Genomic DNA, 19,097 nt, shown 5'->3' with positions numbered 1-19,097 from the left:
AGATAGCATTGCTAGAGTTTTAAATATGCAGATAGTGTAGTACCTGCTGGGCCCATTTGCAAGATTAGCCCTTCACCCAAGGTGGCCCGGTATTTCTTCCAGGGAAGGCAGATCAACCCTTAATTTGACCTTCATGCCATTTCTCTGCACGTACTGACTTTATTACAGGAGGTCGGGATTTTCTTCCTAGACAAGTTTATGAGATGTCACTTCCCATTGCAACGATTACAAAAAATTTAACAAGTTTCATTTCCTTACCTGTTTTATTCCACTTTGGCCTCAAACCAAATTTATCAAAATGTAGGAATACTCTTAGATTATTACCCTGAATAAAAATATGACCCCAAATGTGATCTCTTTTCAGTGCATCTATTCTAGATATTCAGATATATTTGTACCTAAACATTTCAGGTTTAACAGGAAATGAATTATTTCACACATGTAATGAATTTCCAATCAAAGCTTCCTTTTATCAGTAAAAAAGGAATACTTCGGCAAATAAGCATTAAATTTTACATTAGAAAGTGGAGAAGTCACTTGTCATTCTTCAGACTCCTTTTCAGTGGAGGAAGTTATTCTTTGGAAGTGCTTTCCTATGGAAGGTTGCATTTGATTAATTTATTCCAGAAATTTTGCCAAGAAAAATTACAAAAGTGAGGTCATAATTTGTACACGAATTTTGGGGAAGCAAGATTTTATAGAAAGTTTTTAGTTTATTTAAAAAATTGAAAAAGAATTTTGGATTCATGATTGGCAGGGTACGTGCTCTGGCAGAGCAATTGAGGAAAGTTTTTTTAGTATCTGTACTACTTGATGCTGTATGTTTATTTGAAGAAAAATTAAATTTGAGATCAAATTCAAGATAATTGATTTATAGCAAATATATTTTTTAAAAAAGACCAAATCATGTTTAATATATTGTTTGATCTTAAAGAAGCTAAAGGTTGTGGCAAAAAGATCAGTAATAGGTGGAGATTCAAAATATGCATTTTTTTCTTTCTTGCCATTGTAAGAGCTATTTATTTTTATCCTGTATAATTTTAAAACCTTATCTCCCCCCACAATTAGAAAATGGGTTTCATATTAGTTCGACTGGAAATTTTCTTCCTATAGTTGCCTAGAGCTATTTATTTTTAAAAACAAAATTAAATTTTTGGTTAGGAATACAATTCTTGAGTAGTGAATTGAAAAAATGAAAAGAGCAAACTCTTTCCATTTAATTCATAGATAATGGAAGCTTCAAACCCAGAGGTAACCATAATTCACCATAAGTCACCATAATGTATTATGGTTTCAATAGCAAAATATGTAAGAATCTGCAATCTCAGATTTCTAGGAAAAGTGTCTATACCTTACTATTTCCTACCACCTCTAGCTATAGATTTTCAGTGAGTACACAAATCCATTCAAGAACCAGGGATGATAATCATAAAAGACTCATTATATTTTTAAAACAACACGGATGCAAGACTTTTGGTATCATATTTATCATATCATAAAGAATATCATATTTTTTAATGAAATGACAAAGCTGACAAATTCAATTAGGCTCCTAATTTCCTGCCTGCATAATATTCTCTATGCAGGTACATACACACATAGCAAAACTTGATGTCACTAGAATCTTGAATTTACATCTACTTCTGTCCAGCATATAGATTACCTAACACCCTCATCCTGGGGAGAGTTAGATTTTCCTACCATGATTTATTCATTTTTTAAAGGCCAAGGCATCAAGAGTTAAAAGCTTACTATGAAACCTATGAAAATAAATGTGTTCAGCTGGGCCCATCTTGACTCCTCTCTGCTTCCCTTGGATTCATCTGAATCTTGGTGAGTTTGAAGTGAGAATGAGACACATCAATTCAACATGGAGTTGGGGTGTGCTGAAGGTTGCACAGCTCTAATTAAAAAAGTCACTGTGTTTTTATGGCAGGATTCTGGAGGGCTGCACTGATTTCCTGATGAATGTTGACAGGGCTATTAAAGCTGTGAAACAACATCACTTGAACATGGCATTGAATGAGAGAACTAGCTTAGCCATGCTATTCTTGGGTGTCATTAGCTGATTAAAACTGAAACCACAGAGAAAACCATCTTTCGGCTATGCATTTATTTTCTCATATTTTTTTGTTTGTTTATTTCTCAGCAGTGATTTCACAAGTTTGGTAGCTTTCTTTCTTGTGGTCTTTAAACCTTAACTATGATGTAAAGGATGAGCTATTGTGTCCTTGGGTCCTTCATTGCTCCAAGATACCTGGTACGCTGCACAAAAGAGACCCCCCCCCCACTTTTGAGCCATAACTTTGACTAGCTGTGCATGTATACATATTTCTGTAGAGGAAGACTTGACTTTGACCAAATCCATTTCAACTCTGATTGCACTTTTTACTTTCCCATGACACTTTAACCTCTCTGAAACTGTTTTCTTCAGCTACGAAAAGGGCAAGATGTTATCTTACAAGTTTATTTTGGGAGTTAGAGATCGCATGAAGGGCCTAACATAGTTCCTGGCATAAATTAGGAACTCAATAAAAAAGCTTTTATTATTGTTATGGAAACAATCTAGTGAGAAACAATGTATGAGTTATTGCCTTTTTTTGCTATGTAGAGAGGCACTTGAGAGAAAGAAACAAAGTGGTGTTTCCACAAATGGAAATGAAATGAAATCTGGACACTTACTTGGAAGTAAGTTTTAGGCCTTTGGTAAAAATTGGTATACTTCTTTTTTTTTTTTTTTTAATTTTTGTTGTTGTTGTTGTTGTTGCTATTTCTTGGGCCTCTCCCACGGCATATGGAGGTTCCCAGGCTAGGGGTCGAATTGGAGCTGTAGCCACCAGCCTACGCCAGAGCCACAGCAACGCGGGATCCGAGCCACGTCTGTGACCTACACCACAGCTCACGGCAAAGCCGGATCGTTAACCCACTGAGCAAGGGCAGGGACCGAACCCGCAACCTCATGGTTCCTAGTTGGATTCGTTAACCACTGTGCCACGATGGGATCTCCAGAATTGGTATACTTCTTTCAAGAGTTAATTTAGATAGATTTAGGTAATTTTACTTTGATTATACTTTTGAAAAAATATTCTAAGGGAAATTGGATGAATTGGTATAACTTTTTGAAGCATTAATTTAGATAGATTTAAGTAATCTAATTTTGTAGTACTTTTGAAAACTTCTTAAGGGAAGTTGGATGAGATTCTTTCAGTTATTACATAAAATATGGTGAGTATCTAGGAGCTATTTAAACCAAGAACAGATAATATGAAAATGAGAACATATCACAATAGGTGAGATATAGGTTAGAGCTAAAGTATCACATGACTTTTCTTTTTTTCTTTTTTCTTTTCTTTTTATGGCCACACCCATGTTATATGGAAGTTCCCAGGCTAGGGGTCGAATTGGAGCTGCAGCTGCCCCTCTAAGCCACAGCCACAGCAGCATAAGATCCCAGCCGCATCTGCAGCCTACACCACAGCTCACACCAATGCCAGATCCTCAACCCACTGAGCAGGGCCAGGGATTGAACCCACAACCTCATGGATACTAGTTGAGTTTGTTATTCCTGAGCCACAACTGGAACTCCAGTCACATGAATTTTCTGATGAGGTATTGAAATACCAAATCAGGAAATTGAGAGAGACCCCAAATACTTCTTTTCTGATATTTTAAATCTACAAGTGGAAGTGTAATTTGCTGATAGGTAATAAGATTCTTCAAAATTTTAATCTTTAGAACGAGCAATTTCATTTCCATTTATCCATTCTAAGAGAAAATACAAAATTCGTAAAATAGCTCTATGCACAAAGATGTTCACTATAGTATTAGTTATATAAAAACATGGAAACAATTTAAATGTCTGAAAATAGGGTAATAAAACAATTATCCTAAATATTATGTATATAATTATTATATAAGCAAGCTTTGTGAGAAGTTTAATGGGGAAATGTTTCTTCAAAGAAAAAACATACAAGATTTTATTTAAACTATTGTTTTAACTGTATAATACAGTTATTAAAAAAGACTGGGAGGAAATATTTCTTTGAACCATAATTTTGACCTGTTGAAAGAGTATTTCACATGGTTCAACATAATAGTAATACATGAATATCTTTGGGAAGTGGTAAAATTTTCAGCAATATTCTCTTTCTATGAGGTTTTTGTAATTTTCTATTTTTACAGAAACATTTTTCTTATAAGGAATTTTTAGTAGAAAATAACTTAGTCATCTGAAAAGGAACTATGCTAATTTAAGCAAAATTTAAGAAGAATAAATTAGATTTCCATTTCTGGCAGTATTACAGACTTGATATTCTGAAAAGCCTTACATTACAGAATAATCCTAAACACTATATAAAGTGTTTGGAAAAACTTTTCATTGCATGGCTGAGCTGGCAACAGAGTAAGGAAATCCCCAGCAGTCAAACATGAAGCAAAAACATAAATCCTGAGGGAAAAGTCTATGACTGCTCTCTCGGCACCTGTGGGTTTCTGGTGATCCAGGGATTACGTTTTAATGGCCTCACAGGGAGCAGGGAACAAATATTAGTCCATATAATGTAGGGAGTCAGATCAAAGACCTGCCTGTGAAGTCAAGACCCTACCTACCAAAAAGATGTACTATCTACCTTCAGTGATCAGTGAACTAGAGGTAAATTTTAATTTACAAGGGACACTTGCTTATTCTATCTTAAAAACAAAATTATTAGAAAATAATAAGTGTAAAGGTGGATTCGAGAAGCAGCTATAAATCTTACATGGCTGAAAGAACTCTCCACTTCATGCCTCTGAGAATTGCTTCAGATAAAACAGTATCAGATAAAGGTCTCAGCAGTTCAAACATTACAAAACAGATATGAGAATAAGAAACAGAGCTAACGGAGTTCCCATCGTGGCTCAGCAGTTAGCGAACCTGTCTAGTATACATGAGGATGTGGGTTCGATGCCTAGCCTGGCTCAGTGGGTTAGGGATCCAACATTGCTGTGAGCTGTGGTGTAGGTTGCAGAATCATCTCAGATCCAGCTGTGGCGTAGGCCAGCAGCTGTAGCTCGATTTGACTCCTAGCTGGGGAACCTCCATATGCTGTGAGTAAATTCTTTTATCTTTGTATTTTCTTTTTCTTTTTCTTTCTTTTTTTTTTTGTCTTTTGTCCCCCCCCCCCTTTTTTTTAAGGGCCATAGCCATGACATAGGGAGGTTCCCAGACTAGGGATCCATTTGGAGCTGTTGCTGCCAGCCTATGCCAGTCACAGCATTGCTAGATCTGAGCCGCATCTGCAACCTACACCACAGCTTACCTCAATGCGCTATCCTTAATCCATTGAGCAAGGCCGGGGATCGTCAAACTCACAACCTCATGGTTCCTGGTCGGATTCGTTTCCGCTGTGCCAGGACAGGAACTCTAGCAACTGTCTTTTAAGAATGTGAGCACAATGGGGAGTTCCCTTTGTGGCTCAGCAGAAATGAATCCGACTAGGAACCATGAGAATTGTGGGTTTGATCCCTGGCCTCGCTCAGTGGGTTAAAGATCCACTGTGGCCATGAGCTGTGGTATAGGTCAAAGACGCGGCTCAGTTCTGGCATTGCTGTGGCTGTGGTGTAGGCTGGCGGCTATAGCTCCAATTGGACCCTTAGCCTGGGAACCTCCATGTGCCCAGTGTGGCCTTAAAAAGCAAAACAAAAAAACAAAAACAAAAACAAAAAACAAAAAGAATGTGTGTAAAATGAAGACAGTGTCAGGCAAACAAAAACTGTTTACCATCAAATATGGTGTTTATCACCATCAGTAGAGGAACTACTGAAGGATGTACTCCAAGAAGATTGAAAATAATCCCAGAGGGAAGGAAGGTCTGAGAAGCAAGAAAGAAAGGAGAAAGAAAAAGAGTGAACATGTAGGTAAATCTGGATAAGTATGTACTGTATAAAACAATTCTTAAAATAACAATGACAATAATAATGTCTAATTTGTGACTTTTTTTTTGGCTTTTGAGGGCCACATCCACAGCATATGGAGGTTCCCAGGCGAGGGGTCAAATCGGAGCTACAGCTGCCAACCTACATGGCCACAGCAATGGAGGATCCGAGCTGCATCTGTGACCTACACCACAGCTCATAGCAATGCTGGATCCTTAACCCAATGAGAGAGGCCAGGGATGGAACCCACGTCTTCATGGATACTAGTCAGGTTCATTACTGCTGGGCCACAATAGAAACTCCAACAACTCTTTTCTAATGAATACAGTATGGAAGACCTGATGGGGTGTCACTACTGTGGCTTCTGTCTGAGTGCTCTCTCACTCTCTTGCTCACTAAGGAGGAAGCCAGCTTCTGGGTCTTCAAGCTGGGGGTGACTGAACTTGGAAATGGATCTTTTGAGGCCTGCCAACAGCCACATGAGGGAACCTGAAGGTGACCCCTCCCAAAATGCCTGAGATGACTATCCAGCTCTTGCCCATGGCTTTAGGGCAGTCTTGTGAGAGACCCTGAACCGGATGTCCCAGCTAAACCACTCCTGGATTCCTGGCCCACAAAAACTGAGATAATAAGTATGTCTTGTTTCCAGCCTTAAGGGAATAATTTGTTTTGTAACAATAGATATCTAAAACAAATAAAGTGCATTGAGAAACATTTTAAAAAAAGAAAGAAACAGGAAAACAAAGGGCCATGAATAGTTGAGGCATTCCTAAAGAAAAACGAAGTAGGATGTAGCCTAGCTGATATCAAGATTTATTACAAACCTCTAGTTATTACAACCCTACAGGGGTGTGGTTTTGGCATAGAGAATTAGGTTGCTAGAATAGGATATCAAGACTAGCAGCCCATTCACACCTATTTGGAAGCTTAATTCTTACAGAACCGGCATTGCAGCCAGGAAGGCCAGGATGACAAGGGTGGCACTTGTGGATTTGGAGGTGCAATATTTCCAAATGGTGTAAAGATATTAATATTTAACAAAGAGTTTGTCACACCCGTGTGAATCATCTGACTGCCACCCTGGTTTCTTTATTCTCACCTCTCTGATTTGGGATAAGTGGGTCTGCTCATTCATCTGGCTAAGGCAGTGATTCATTGTATTGATCCCGAGTTTAGCACAAGAAAAGGACTCAACCCAAAAACTGCTTGAACTGATTAATAAATTCAGCAAAGTAGCAGGCTATAAGATTAACATTCAGAAGTCAGTTGCATTTCTGTATACCAGCAATGAAACATTAGAAAAGGAATACAAAAATACGATACCTTTTAAAATTGTACCTCACAAAATTAAATACCTCAGAATACACCTGACCAAGGAGGTAAAGGACCTATATGCCGAGAACTATAAAACTTTAATCAAAGAAATCAAAGAAGATGTAAAGAAATGGAAAGATATTCCATGTTCCTGGATTGGGAAAATCAATATTGTAAAAATGGCCATACTACCCAAAGCAATCTACAGATTCAATGCAATCCCTATCAAATTACCCAGGACATTTTTCACAGAACTAGAACAAACAATCCAAACATTTATATGGAACAACAAAAGACCCAGAATCGCCAAAGCAATCCTGAGAAACAAAAACCAAGCAGGAGGCATAACTCTCCCAGACTTCAAGAAATACTACAAAGCCACAGTCATCAAAACAGTGTGGTACCGGTACCACAACAGACAGACAGACCAATGGAACAGAATAGAGAACCCGGAAATAAACCCTGACACCTATGGTCAATTAATCTTTGACAAGGGAGGCAAGAACATAAAATGGGAAAAAGAAAGTCTATTCAGCAACCATTGCTGGGAAACCTGGACAGCTGCATGCAAAGCAATGAAACTAGAACACACCCTCACACCATGCACAAAAATAAACTCCAAATGGCTGAAAGACTTAAATATACGACAGGACACCATCAAACTCCTAGAAGAAAACATAGGCAAAACACTCTCTGACATCAACATTATGAATATTTTCTCAGGTCAGTCTCCCAAAGCAATAGAAACTAGAGCAAAAATAAACCCATGGGACCTCATCAAACTGAAAAGCTTTTGCACAGCAAAGGAAACCAAAAAGAAAACAAAAAGACAACTTACAGAATGGGAGAAAATAGTTTCAAATGATGCAACTGACAAGGGCTTAATCTCTAGAATATATAAACAACTTATACAACCCAACAGCAAAAAAACCAATCAATCAATGGAAAAATGGGCAAAAGACCTGAATAGACATTTCTCCAAAGAAGATATACAGATGGAGTTCCTGTGGTGGCGCAGTGGTTAACGAATCCGACTAGGAACCATGAGGTTGCGGGTTCGGTCCCTGCCCTTGCTCAGTGGGTTAACGATCCGGCGTTGCCGTGAGCTGTGGTGTAGGTCGCAGACGCGGCTCGGATCCAACGTTGCTGTGGCTCTGGTGTAGGCTGGTGGCTACAGCTCCGATTTGACCCCTAGCCTGGGAACCTCCATATGCCGCGGGAGCGGCCCAAAGAAATAGCAAAAAAAAAAAAAAAAATTAAAAAAAAAAAAAAGAAGATATACAGATGACCAACAAACACATGAAAAAATGCTCAACATCGCTGACTATAAGAGAAATGCAAATCAAAACTACCATGAGATATCACCTCACACCAGTCAGAATGGCCATCATTAATAAATCCACAAATAACAAGTGCTGGAGAGGCTGTGGAGAAAAGGGAACCCTCCTGCACTGCTGGTGAGAATGGAAACTGGTACAGCCACTATGGAGAACAGTCTGGAGATACCTTAGAAATCTATACATAGAACTTCCATACGACCCTGCAATCCCACTCTTGGGCATCTATCCGGACAAAACTCTACTTAAAAGAGACACATGCACCCGCATGTTCATTGCAGCACTATTCACAATAGCCAAGACATGGAAACAACCCAAATGTCCATCGACAGATGATTGGATTCGGAAGAGGTGGTATATATACACAATGGAATACTACTCAGCCATAAAAAAAGAATGACATAATGCCATTTGCAGCAACATGGATGGAACTAGAGAATCTCATCCTGAGTGAAATGAGCCAGAAAGACAAAGACAAATACCATATGATATCACTTATAACTGGAATCTAATATCCAGCACAAATGAACATCTCCTCAGAAAAGAAAATCATGGACTTGGAGAAGAGACTTGTGGCTGCCTGATGGGAGGGGGAGGGAGTGGGAGGGATTGGGAGCTTGGGCTTATCAGACACAACTTAGAATAGACTTACAAGGAGATCCTGCTGAATAGCGTTGAGAACTATGTCTAGATACTCATGTTGCAACAGAACAAAGGGTGGGGGAAAAATGTAATTGTAATGTATACATGTAAGGATAACCTGACCCCCTTGCTGTACAGTGGGAAATGAAAAAAAAAAAAAAAGAAAAAAGAAAAGAAAAGACTCAGCTCCTCCAAGAAACTTTGCGTGAATTTCAATTCTGGGCTCAGTTCTTTTTTTTGTTTTGAGAGAGCGTTTTATATGTAACCCTGCTATAGTACTTACCTTGCCCTATTAAGATGAGGGAACCTGATAAACTGGGGAACAAGATTGGCTTGGTTCGAGTTTGACCTTGGGCAAATGACTTAATCTCTGTCTTCTCACTATAAAATAGGGATGATGATTAAAAACTGTCCTCTAGATCAGAGTTTTTGTCAGGATAGAAAGGTTTGTTCAGACAAAACATTTGGAACAGCCTCTGACCCTGGAATCAGTAATGCATTTATATGTTTTTAAATTATTATTATTATTATGTTGGTCTTTTTGTCTTTTTAGGGTTGCACTTGTGGCATATGGTGGTTCCCAAGCTAGGGGTCTAATCCGAGTTGTAGACCTATACTGCAGCTCACGGCAATGCCAGATCCTTAACCCACTGATCCAGGCCAGGGATCAAACCTGCATCCTCATGGATACTAGTCAGGTTTACTAGCTGCTGAGCCATAATGGGAACTCCTAAAATTATATTAAAATTAATGTGTATTTCCCTTCCTGGGTTGAAAACTCCTTAAGGTCAGAGACCGCCCTAATTATCTTCAGGTGCCAGTACCTAGAAGATATCTGGTGGTAGATGCCCAATAAATGTTTGTTGAACTGAAGAGGGGCAAATACTGTTGGGAAAATTATACTGCAGGAAATGGTATCTTCTAAGGTCTTTTATGACCTTGATTCACTATTTAATTAGTTATTCATTAAACTGTTTATTGACATATTAACTATTAAATAACTAACAATGACTAATTTAATCATTTATTCATGGAGCTTTGGTGTAAGAGGAGCATTCCCTCTAGCCTTGGATCCTTCACTGAAGGAAGTGATAATAACCAAGCTAGACCCATGGAGCCCATGAGAGTCAAGACCATCTCCATCACTGCTCTCAGGGCAATATCTGTTCCATTGCCCTGCCCAACATGAAAGAAAGAAGAAATGGGAGTCAGGAGAAAAAAGAAGATAGTGGTGAAGCATTCTAGGTGGGAAAAATATCACATTTAGCCTTTCAAAGGTTGATCTGTGGGTATCATCAGGTGGTTCAGCCCAACTAGAGAATCAAGTAGGAGTTGGGAAAGAGGAGAGACAAAACTGGATAGAAAGAGGGGTAGATCTGGTGGCACACAAAGGAATTTGGACTTTTTTTTGACACTAGGTCATTGGAGTCATCGAAGCAGAAGAGTGATATAATCATATCTGAATTTTAGGGTAATCAGTGGTCACAGTGGGAGGAATCGTGTATAAAAAGGACTTTGGAAACAAGAAGATCACCTAGGAACAGTTCAGTCATTCCCTTTTTCACTTGTCCTGTAGTTATCCAGCTATTGTCTTTGTATACCTCCTGCTCTTAGAGAAATATCATAGTGCTTTAAAATCCTTTTCCACATTTTTCCTTTCTCCTTCCACTTGGTGACTCTATGTGCTTTTTGTGGGCATTCCATTATTTTCCTTCATTTTCAGAGTACATAGTCACTAAACTTTCCATAATTTACTCTAAGGTTCTTTCCATTAATATCCAAACCAGTGTCTTTTGTTCAGTGGATCACACATTTTTCCAGATTCTGCTTCACTGAAGTTTAATGTCTTATTTTTTCCATTTCTGGGACACTCCTTGCACTTAATGGGAAAAATGAGGCAGCACATTCAAAGACCCATTTGGCTGCCTTGCAACCCTGTTGATTTATCATCAATAGGTAAATAGAAACTCTTCTTTTAAAAAAAAATTCATGCTTGAAATCTTTCTTTTTAAAATAACTCTCAGACAAAAATTGTCGGAAACATTTTTGCCGATCCTCTTTGGAGCTGTTTGCTTCCATTGATCTAACCTGGGTACCTTTAGTCCCAGTCTGCAAACAAGAGGGGCTCAAAAACACCATGGTGCTCCCTTCCCATCAGACATGGCCCGCATCCCTCTCCATCTGCACACCTGCTACTCCCTAAGCTAACATCCTCTAACTGTAACCTTACTTGAGAGACTCTCTGTATGAAACCAGTGGGTGTAGAAATAGCAGGTGACTCCATTTCAGCAGATTTGGTGACCAGAGAAGAATTATTGCTTCCTTCACTTTGTGGCTCTGGTAAGTGCCCAAGAGGTGTAGTCAAAAAATCAACACATTAGTAATCCAGCAGGACTGATTCCAGCTGTTTAACATGGCCCAGTGCAAATGTCACATCCTCGGTGATGCCTTCCCTGACCCCCTTCTTCTCCAAGTCACAGTTCCACTGTGCCCTTTGTGCTCCTATAGCCCTTTGTTCAAACTACTATTAGGAGAGCTTTTATCATCACTGTTGCTTTAACTTTTTGAAAATTGCATTTGAATATGGTAGAGGACCAAGAGAATAGATTTTTCAAGAAGAAAAATTCTGGGTGCCCATCTTATTATGCTACACTCAGGTTTGAGACTTTGGGTGAGTAAACACTCTTTTTGAACCTCAGTTTTCTTATCTGTAAAAGAGACTATAGGACTAAAGAAAGGAGAAATGATAATGCATTATAGCACAGAAGCTGGCTTCCAGCAGATATGTAACAAATACGTTTCCTTTTTTTCCCCTTCCTTTTTAAATGTAGACCTATCTTTCCCCCGGACCATAAAGTCCTCTAGGGAGACACTTTGACTTATTAATCTTTCTAGCCTCCAGCCCTAGTACAGTGCCCAACCCAGGTGTTCAATGCAAGTGTGTTGGCTGATGGATGAAAGGAATGCCATACTGAACCCTGGAAAACTTGGCCCAACTTATTGGCTAGCCTCCTCTGACAATGCATGTGGACCTCTGTTTTGGTTTACCTTGTTATTGTATCCAAGCCCATGATTTGTGGGTGATGAAAGGAGACAGGGGAGCTTAATGAAGTCCATATAGTCTTTGAACTTAAGATAGGTAAATGTAGACTCCTTGTTAAAATTCCTACTCTTTGGAAAGCTGTGAGTTATAAATTAGAGGACCTGCTTTACTGGAAAAAAATTGGGGCTAAACCTTGAAGCCATTGGAGTTATTTAGGGAAGGTTTTTACTATAATTGAGGTGTTCCCTCAGGAATGGTCCTGCAATACAAAAATGGATTCATGAGCGAGGACTTTTGGCCTTCTACTGTGGAAAAGCACATGCTTTTGGCTAAAGAGGAAAAAAGTAACTTGGCAGGTACTGTACTGCTTTAAAGTCCTTTCACTATCTGAATTAATTCCATGTCACCACATTTTGCTTCAAGCCAGTGTTTCATGTGGACCATATCCTGGTACATGTAATGCACTTAGTGGTATGACCAAGATAAGTTGATGGCATCAATCATACAGATACGTGATGTTGATGACTTGTGAATACTTTGCACTTACTGGACATCTTTTTCTTTTGATCATCTTTCCCGTGACACTTTCCAGACCAGGGCCCTGTTTGGATCTATATACAAATCACGCATACCCCATCTTTCTAGTCAAGTCAATACCCACTACGAGATAAACATTGTTCTGGGTATTGCGGCTATAGTGAGAGGCAAGACAGACAAAGCTCCTGCCCCCAGGAAGCTTACATGTTAGTGCACCTCTCAATCCTTTCTATTTACTCCTATTTTTACTGTTTTGGCTTTCATATCTTCACCTTCAGTTTTTCTATCTGTGAATTCTATTACATGCATCTGGCATGCTCCATTTTGCTTTTTAAAGTCTTTGACTTCCTTCTATTTGAGGGCTTATTTTGTAAAGCTATGAGATGGCATAGACTTTCTGGGCTAGATGAGCTTTGAGTCCAATTGGTCCAACAATAAACCACGGAGATGTATTGATTTGTCCTCTCACATGGCAGCACTCTGGTGGGTGGAGCCCAGCACAGACTGCCAGTTCATTGCCTTTCATTATTCATTATACCGCCTCCTGGATTTCCTACCTAATTTTCTGATGCTTACTCTGATCCAGATTTCTTTTATTCAGCAAAATTTATTAATTCCAAATTCATGCCAGGCCCTACTCTAGCTACTGGGGAGACAAAGACATAGATCCTTTCTCTAAGATCCTAGTCTTCCGTCTCTTTGCTTATTTCTCTCATTTTATTGTAAATATCTTCATATTCTAAGAAGATTTTCTGGCTTTTTAAGTATTCCTGACAAATTTCTCAGTGTTTTTATTTCATATAGTTTTCAACTTTAAATTTCAGCTTTATTTTTATTTACACATACGTATGTCCTCTATTGATTCTCTTGGATGGGTTATTCTCCATGGTACATAGCTTTATATAAATAAGCACTCCATTAGACTTCTCTTACAGATTGATCCTAAATTTTACATTTCAGTCACCTTTCTTATTTCCTAGCTAACACCTATGCAATTCCTTCTTACCACCAAGTGACTCATGAGAGTGTAGCAGTGGTTTTAACCTTGACCCCACAGTGGACTCCCCTGAGGAGGCTTTTAAAAAATACTGATGCTAGGACCTCACCCAAAACAAATTAATTTGGAATATCTGGAGCCGAGGTCTAGAGGCTGGTATGGTTTAAACAGTTCCCATAGGATTCTAACATACTGCAGTGGAGGACCACTGGTCATTAGGATAAGTATAATTTCCCCCCATAATCGACCTCTTTCTCATTCCTTTTGGGATGATAATATTTTACACACTAGCGCTTTTCAATTCAAAGCCATAATTTGACCAGAAGTGCCATAATTTTCAAACTTTCATTGACCACTATGACCTGTATTCCCTAGACCAGTCCATATGCAGAGAACCCTTCTTGGATTCTATATCTGTGCACTGTTTAAACTCCATGTCTGGAGTTGCTACTATGGCACAGTGGGTTAAGAAGCTGACTGCAGTGGTTCAGGTCACTGCAGAGGTGTGGGTTCGATCCCCAGCCTTGTGCATGGATCCAGCATACCGCAGCTGTGGCTCAGATTCAGTCCCTGGCCCAGGAACTTCCATATGCCACCAGTGTGGCCATAAATAAATAAAATAAACCCCATGTCCAACTTGATGGCTCATTTTCTCCATATTTGTGCTTTTCAGGTTTTATTTAATTTGGGGGCTCCCTTTGAGTGAGTGGCCCCCTTCCTTTTACCCTTTGGTGTCTCAAGTTCCGTATCACTACTCTCTCCCCATAGATTTGGAATTTAGGTTTCCTACAGTGGGCTGCTGTTTTGTTTGTTTGTTTGTTTGTTTGAATCATTTTTATCTTCCCCCCTTTTATTCATTTCCCCAAAACTTTCCTGCCCTCTCTTCTTTTTTTTTTTTAAATAAAATTCCTTCTTTTGAAGCCAGGATTTTGATCTCCACAGTTTTGATATACAAAAGAAGTAGCTTTCTTTCTCTGTGTTATTTATTCCCAATGATTTTGTATTTTCTTCTCAATATCAAAACTTGAAATGCACATTCATCTATTTGCTTCCTTTTGTCTCATCTGAAACCCATTCTGCTGTCACTTTTCAATCGTAGCTAACTACACGACTCTTCTTCCCAGTATGTTACATTTGTATGACTTCTCCAGCTATGCATGCAACACATAACCCCCTTTTATTCCTGTATTAAAAGTTCCTGGAAAATGCTTAACTGTCTTCTGTCCTTATCACAGAACTCACTCACAGCCATATTTTTTCTCTTGCAGATCCCTAGTCTGTTACTCTCTGTGCGACTGTTAATACGTCATCCTATCTGTTTGATTATGCCACACACTTTCTTTTATTCACTTTCATTCATTCTTTTTTTTTTATTTTATTTTCCCACTGTACAGCAAGGGGGTCAGGTTATCCTTAGATGTATACATTGCAATTACAGTTTTTCATTCATTCTTTAATTAAGTGAGCTCAGGATCCCAACTGCCTAGAAGCATCTTCACATAGTTGTTTGCACTCATGTAGATCCTTCTTCTCCTTGGTAAATTTCTGTAAGCAAACCCTGAATCTCTGATTCTCTGGGAGTCACTGCTCAGTCCTAACTGTAGGTGATTTGGATTCCTGCAAATGCTTAGATACATCCTGGTGTCCTGTAATATTACTCTTGAAGTAGACACTGCATTTCATCGTGTATACACCATCTTGTCCTCAATTTACTTACTTGGATTTCTTTCCATCAGTTTTTGTTTTCACAGGGTATCTTTCTCCTGCCCTTGGTCCTTGGTCCTTGTTCCCCTATCGATGATTGCTTCCTGTGTGAAACTGGTGAGCTGGCTGTAGCTGACTCCCAGCTGCACAAACTAATTCATCCCTGGAGCTTGGCATTCATGGGCACTTACACATTGTTTTTCTTGTTCACTCTACTCAGAGCTGCCAATGTACCAGTTGTCTTGGATTCCTTCTGCTTTTCCTTACTAGCATATGGTATGGTTTGACTTGGGGAAGCCAGGTTTCAATATCCCTGAGAAAAGAGGTACTCTGATGTAAGCTGAACATGGAAAGTGGCGGAACAGAGACCCCACTCTCATTTATCCAACAGCTTTGTGATAAGCACTTGATCTAAGCCAGGCACTTGCCTAGTTAACGCTAGAGTAATATTTTAGCACTGATCCCAAGGAATGTTCAAATTAATGGAGGAGAGAAAAACATTCCCATAATTAAAGCATATCAGCAGATATACTTTAATTATTAGAAAATGTAGAATAATTTAGTGCTAAAGAGGACTGGCTTTGATGTCAGGCAGAACAGAATTTTGAATTCAGACCTCATCACCAGCCTGGCCAAGGGAAAGTTCCTTAATGTTTTTATGTCTCTTCTTGTCTGTAAAGGGATTTTAAGCAACAGTGGTTTTGTTTGTTTATTTGTTTGTTTTGTCTTTTTATGGCTGAACCATGGTATGGGGGTTCAGTTGGAGCTGTAGCTGCTGGCCTATGTCACTGCCACAGCAAGGTAGGATCTGCGCCCCATCTGTGATCTACACCTCAGCGCATGGCAACGCTGGATCCTTAACCCACTGAGCGAGGCCAGGGATCGAACCTGAGTCCTCATGGATACCAGTTGGGTTTGTTACCACTGCACCACAATGGGAACTCTATAAGCAACAGTTCTTTTGACGAAAGATTGTCATGAGGATTAAATAAATGAATAGAAGTCATGTGCTTAACCCAGTGCTTAACTCTTAATAAGTGCTTGGCAAATACTGGTTTTATGTAGTATTTATAGGCTGCTATGGGAGCACAGGGGAGAATCAGGGAAAATTTCTGGGAAGACGTGACACAAGTTGAGTTTTGAGGGATAAGCACTGGTGGTAGCTAAATAAAGTGAAGGAAAGGAATCGTTAAAAAATTTTTTAAATTGAAGTACAGTTGATTTACAATGTTGTGTTAGTTTCAGGTGTACAGCAAAGTGATTCAGTTATATATATGTATTTATATGTTTATATGTACATGTATAAAATCACATATACTATTTTTTCAGATTCTTTTCCATTGTAAGCTATTACAGAATATTGAGTAGAGTTCCCTGTGCTATACAGCAGGTCCTTGTTGGTTGTCTGTTTTATAAATAGTAGTGTGTATTTGTTACTCCCAAACTCCTAATTTATCCCTCCCCCTTTCCTTTTTGGTAATCATAGGTTTGTTTTCTATGTCTGTGGGTCCAAGGAAAAGGAATTCTAAGCAGAGGGAGCAGCACATGCAAAGATATGGAGACATGAAATAGGTGATGAATGCGTGAACCCCACATAGTTCACTGTGTGGCTGAAGCAGAATAATCCATGACCAGAAGAAGGGAACGATGAGAGTGAGGCAAAGAAAATATTAAAACTCATTTCAGCAGAAGAAATTCTTCAACAAAACACATATATCATTCTGTCTATAAATGCCAAGATACAAGAGGGAGATGCAACCTCAAACTTTCAAAGACATCTGAGAAGAACTCCCACTGAAATAGGAGGCAGGAAGAACTGCAGAAGGAAAAAAAGACGGAGCAGAAATGATGACATCCTGACAGTCAATTAGAAATATGTCAAGCAAAAGACTGTGGTGTCATGTCTGAAGGGTCAGAAACTTGCAACCTTTACCTTTCCTACACATCCACAACCCCAAAGCCCATCTCCATCTACGACGACATTAAATTCGTAGCCAGTCCCCCTCCCTGCTTTTTGTTATCAGACACATAAGTGTGTAGCTTAAGATCTTAATGAAAGAACAGAGCAATGTGGTGCTATGACACCTGAGCCCAGCAGCTGTGTGTGAACGACCTGCAGACAGAAAAGCAATACTCCTTGTCCAAGCAACGTAGACATGGCTGTGTTGTGTCCTGTAGACACCCAGGGTTGAATTTGCACAGTCACTGCCAGAAAAGCACACCACACCCACATGTCAAAACAAACATGATATCCAGGAGAGGAAAATCAAGGTTTCAGTTGTTTCTTTTCTTCCCTCTCCAAATCCCAAGAATCCAGTGAGTTTTAATAACACTTCTAAAATGTCAGGAGAAAAAACCCTTACTTTTAAAAAAGTTGGAGCCACCAAGGGGGTCTTTTACAGAGTCTGGTTTCACTCTCAGCCCCTTGGGGATGGCATGGGGTGCAGGTGTGCCTTGCTTTAAGAAAATGCAATGAAAAAAAGTCAAGCAGAGAATAGAGACTTTAGGAGGTGATTATTCATAATGTAATATAGGTTTCTAATTTTATCTGAATCATAGTTTTGCTTTAAAACAGCAGTCCCTCTCCTGTGAAGCAGTGCCCATTTTCAAATTGCTAATTTGGTGTAGTTGGGAAGAGAGTGTTGAGAAATTTAGTGTTCAAGGATTAAATAATTATTTTTATTTATGGAAGATATATCAAAAACAAAGACTAAGCATGCATGAAATGTTGGGAGTCACTGAGAAAGGAAATAGTATGTATCAGGTATTTATTATGTGTAAGGCACTTTACATATGTGATGGGGACACAATTTATTAAAGCATAATTCCAATTTTACTTCCTTCTTCTCTCATCTCTGCCTGAGTCTTTGCAACTCCTCTCGTCCTCTCTCCTGTAAGAAGAGATCTGAATTTGTGGCCATGGTCTTGTGATTTTTAAATACAGCATTAGGAAGGGAGGTAGGGAGAGACAAGACTGAATGGTTCAGGAGGAAGAGTGGAAAGACAATGAGGACAAGAGCAGGGGAGGACCAGAGTATGAGGAGAGTTTGGGGAGCTGTAGTACTCATGGGGAGCTTGGATGGGGAATCTCGAGAAGCTATGGGTTATGAGGAAACTAATTTTGAGAAGTCATGCTTTAAGCTATGAATTGAATTTCTTTTATGTTCTTTAAGAGATGCAAAGAAAGATTAAAGTTCTTTTAAAATTGCTTTTGAATCCTGCACTGTGCTACTTTGCATGTGAAAACATATTGCCACCGTGCAATAGGAGGCTGTCCAAGTTCATCCAATCTCCTTCAATCTTGCGATAATCATATGAAGTAGGCATTTTATTTTCATTTTACAGATGGGAACACTGAGTTACAGAGATATTCAGAGACCGCATCCACAACCCCAAAGTTGTGGGTTGGACAGTTACACAGGTGGGATATCCGGAATCTGGATTTTAAAATAAGCTTGTTTCCAATATCAAAAAGACAACAGAGAATAAGTGTTAGCAAGGGTGTGAGGAAAAGGGAGCTCTTGGGCACTTGTTATAGCCACTCCAGAAAACAGGAGGGAGGATCCTCAAAAATTAAAAACAGAACCTCTATACAATCTGTGTGGTCTAG

At 39.2% G+C, this 19,097-nt stretch overlaps 1 long non-coding RNA gene across 8 annotated transcripts in view; it reads left to right on the top strand.

The window, feature by feature from the left end:
* The window catches only part of LOC102164357 (uncharacterized), a 652,820-nt gene that overhangs the window by 282,107 nt on the left and 351,616 nt on the right, over nucleotides 1-19,097 (top strand). Inside the window, exons 7-8 of one of the 8 annotated variants that reach the window (XR_014843625.1) lie at nucleotides 6,314-6,545; nucleotides 18,833-18,908. The exons of 6 other annotated variants lie outside the window; for them this stretch is intronic. This is a non-coding gene — a long non-coding RNA (uncharacterized LOC102164357). The remainder of the gene's footprint in view (nucleotides 1-6,313; nucleotides 6,546-18,832; nucleotides 18,909-19,097) is intronic. One more of the 8 variants, XR_014843626.1, reaches the window with a different exon arrangement.

The sequence above is a fragment of the Sus scrofa genome, chromosome 4, assembly GCF_054392235.1.
Source record: "Sus scrofa isolate SSC_HxYL_T2T_F1_AM1 chromosome 4, Sscrofa_HxYL_maternal_Yorkshire_Landrace_v2.0, whole genome shotgun sequence".
In the NCBI taxonomy this organism is placed as follows: Eukaryota; Metazoa; Chordata; class Mammalia; order Artiodactyla; family Suidae; genus Sus; species Sus scrofa.
The sequence above is the reverse complement of the archived record's forward strand: the minus strand, read 5'-3'. Positions and strand labels throughout refer to the sequence as shown.